The sequence below is a fragment of the Dipodomys merriami genome, unplaced genomic scaffold, assembly GCF_024711535.1.
Source record: "Dipodomys merriami isolate MVZ:Mamm:240054 unplaced genomic scaffold, mDipMer1.0.p SCAF_3, whole genome shotgun sequence".
In the NCBI taxonomy this organism is placed as follows: Eukaryota; Metazoa; Chordata; class Mammalia; order Rodentia; family Heteromyidae; genus Dipodomys; species Dipodomys merriami.
In genome coordinates this window covers 13,624,097-13,628,100 of record NW_027204492.1, presented here as the reverse complement: position 1 = coordinate 13,628,100, position 4,004 = coordinate 13,624,097, and positions in this window count along the sequence as shown.

Here is a 4,004-nt window from a genome sequence, read left to right as displayed (position 1 = left end):
AGCTCTTCACTCCCTGTCTTCCTTTCCTCTATGGACTTTTGGTTAGCAGCAGTATTTGGCCGTTGCCCCCCACCCCCTGGGGCTGAAGTTTGTCTGTGAGTTCTAGGGAGGGTGCAGAGATCTCCAGCACACAAGGGAGGATTAAACCAAAAGGAAAAGCAACATCAGTCAAGAGTGAAAGCTAAAGGTCTCCACCCCCAGAGAAAAGCCCTCCTTGCATGTTATCAGTTGTGGGGGTCCCTGGTCTTCCTGCTTCTCCACCCACATAACCTAAAGGGAAGCCTGCCTGTTGACAGGCCCTACCCACTTAAACAGAAGCCACAGTCAGTCCTGTTCCGGAGAAAGACTTGTAGGGGAAATAGACGAGCTTACTCACAGAGAAAACCCATGCAGTTTACTCATAATACACAACACAGTCTTCCATGCACAAGTATGGCCAGACAACTTAATATTGCCAGACATTTTGGGAAAATGGACAACATGAAAGAGATGGAACAAAATAAGGAACTGACTCCAGAAGAAAGAGAAATCAATGAATGGAAGAAAAATTAAAACAAATATATTCTGATTTGTATTTCAAGAGAGGTTTGCTGACACTATTCTTCCAGCTTAGAATGTTTTATAACTTCCCGTCTACCTTATTGAAGGATAATGTAGTAATTTGTCAAATATGCATTAATTCTTTACAATGTGTCCAGAGGCAAGGATTGTACCAATCTTTAAAAAAAAATATTCCTTCAGGAAGAAATGACAAAGATATCAGAAAAATCAAATAGGAACCAGGCGCTGGCTGCTCACGCCTGTAATCCTAGCTACTCAGGAGGCTGAGAGCTGAGGATCACAGTTTGAAGCCAGCCAGGGCAGGAAAGTCCATGAGACTCTTCTCTAATTAACCACCAAAAAACCTGAAGTGGCGCTGTGGCTCACATGGTAGAACACTCACCTTGAGCTGAAGAGCTCAGGGACAGCATTCAAGCCCTGAGTTCAAGACCCATAATTGACAAAAAAAAAAAATCAAATAGGATGTGATGTGACAAATACTATGATGCATTAAGCACAGAAGTGGTATCTTGTCTTAAGACAAGATCCATATTGATGGATTCTAGAGGAAAGAATAGGGAGTCTATGCATAGGGAGCAGCATGAATAAGTTCAATACATTTGGAGAAATTAGACTACCTTCATAGTTTGATGTACAGGTCTGGACAAGAATATGTTGGGAGAGATCAGGGGAGAAATGTGGGTTTTGTGTGTCATGGCAAGAATCAGAACCTTTTCTTCTATGATGAATCTTCCAGATATAGTCAAAGAAAAAAATCTCTTTGTAAAGCCCTTCACAGAACAAATATTGATGAATTCAACTTTTGTATATGCTGAAAATAATTTTCCTTGCAGAAATTATGACTCTATTCAAGGTTATCTACATGAAATCACAACCATGAGCAAATTTGCACCAATAAAAACCCACCAAACAACTTAGTGAACTATAATACATTTAAGGAAATTTGTCCCTTGATACTCATTTGCTACCAGTTATTAGATAGTAGAAACAGTAACAGAAGAGGATGACCGAGATTGGAAAAAAATGTGTAAGAACATTTGAAAAATGAAATGATACACATCATTAATTCTTTCTGTAACATAAGAAAAAGATGGTCAATATTTGATTTTTGCTCTAGGGAACTTTCCTGCAGTCCATGCATCTACAAAACTTTGAAAACCGAATTTGAGAGTCATTTCTGGATCTGTTACACAGCTAAAGATTGTCAACAGAGCCTAACACAATGGCCAACCCATTCCCTGCTGGTAAGAGATAGGCAAAGAAGGTCCTGCTACAGAGGACTTCTGATGCAATCACATAGAAAATGGAGTTGTAACTTGGAAACTGGAAAAGTAGCCATTGATTGAATCAGAGTAGAAGACCAGGCAGAGAAAGGGCAGGAGAAGAGGGGTGGTCGAGGGGAAAAGCACAAGCAAAGCATTCTGAAGCTAATAGCATTGATATTGACCATGGCAGGACACATGTCAACATGCTTCCTTGATTCTGAGATAGAGTCTCACTCACCAGGTTAAAGCAGATTTGAAAGCATGGTCTTTTAAATGATTGGAACTATAGGCATGCAGGAGACTGACACAATGACAGCTCCGACATCGTACAATTAATTGCAAAATGTAGAAAAATGAAACTACAGCAACAAAAGAATTTGGAATGAGCGTTCTTTTGGCAGTGCAAAAGAAAGATAGGGTGGGGCAGGAAAGTAAGAAAGATCATTTAAGATGGTGTAGTTCAGCAAACTACAAAAGAGAGGATGTGTGGGCCTGGATCCGGAGGTTTGCAGGGTTGTGGTGAGAAGTGGTGAAAATCAAGAAGCTTTGGGGAGGAAGTTCACTAGAATTCGGGAACAATCTGTGTTAAGAAAGGGGAGGGTATAATGGATGCTTTCTATAGTAGGCCCATTCACTGAGATAGGGAGAACCATTTTCAAATTAGAATTGTTAACCCTTAAGCAGGTGAGAAAGAAAGAGAAGGGGAAAGAGAAGAGGAGAAGAGAGAACGGAGGGAAGATAGAGTCTAGCAACTTTTCAGAAGGTGGAGTGTATTCTAAGGCACAGAAGTCCTTAAGATGCTTAAGATGGTGTGTGACTTGGGTAAGGGAAATATATATTATTACTAAACCATGTAAGTTCCCAGTATTGGAGAATGAAACAAATGTATATTGTGAGCACACATAAGGGGAGAACTTTACATTAGAACTGTCTGAACAAGACATCATGGAAAGCCTGTAAAATAGCCAGTGAAAACAGGATTGTTTCAAACTATGTGTAAATCATCACATTTGGACATATAATTTGTATCTGCCAACTGTACTTTATAATCCCAGCTACTCAGGAGGCAGAGATTGCAGTTTGAGGCCAGTGAGGAGGGAGGGGGTGTCGGGGGAGCTAGTGAGACGCCATCTAGATCAATAAACTGGGCATGGTGGTACATGCCTGTCATCCTTGCTATGTGGGAGGCATAAATAAAATGATCCAGGCTCAAGGTTAGCCATGACAAAAAAATGAAAGGTTCTACATAAAATAACTACAAAAGCAAAACAGGCCTGGGGATGTGGATCAACTGGTAGCCACCCTCCCTAGCATGCATGAAGCCCTGAGCAAAATCCTACTAGAAAAAAAACCACTCTAAAAAAAGTATTCTGCCAAAATTATTATTGAACTAATAATAGTAGCAGCAGTTTCAGGGGTATATTGTGAGCAGATGTCAGATGGTAGGAGACTGGAGATCAAAACGGGAAGGCAGAAAGATTGGAGAATTGTTTCTTGAAGTTGATCACACAAACGAATTGATATTGACTGAATCTCCATGACCCCTTCAACTTCTTCTCCCACTAGGTTTGGCTGAGCAGATCATTACAAGGCCCTTAAAACTCTAGCATTATATTACTGCCTAAAACTTTGGAGAAGGCCTTGATCCCATTTTGAACCTCCCAATAATTTTCCTTCAGTACAACTCAGATCATCGAGCAAAGAAGCAAAGTCTCCGACTATACTGATCAAAGTTTATCACATACATCAAGGCCCCCTACTTGCATACCTTGTGAAAAGCTACATAGATCTGGGCCTGTAGCACAGGATGCCACCGTGTAGGAGTAGAAGAAAGTAGGTGCCAACTACACAAGACAGCATGCTTGTCAGAGCACTTTTCATGTTTCCTATTTATCTCCCAAAACATTATTATAGGAATTACAAAATTACAATCTTATCCCATTTTCTCAATTAAACTGGGAGAGAGGGTTAGATATCTCCACAGTTTCATTTGGTTTGAACAAAATCTAGTAAGATAATGCAAAACTCATTCAGAAGTGCATGCTCCTGTACACTTCAGTGATTCAATGTCACAACTTAAGGTGCTTCTTTTACTTGAATACCAAAGGGCTATATTTGTATATTTGTTTATACACAATATAGACAAATATACAAAATATATACATATTTGCACAGTAT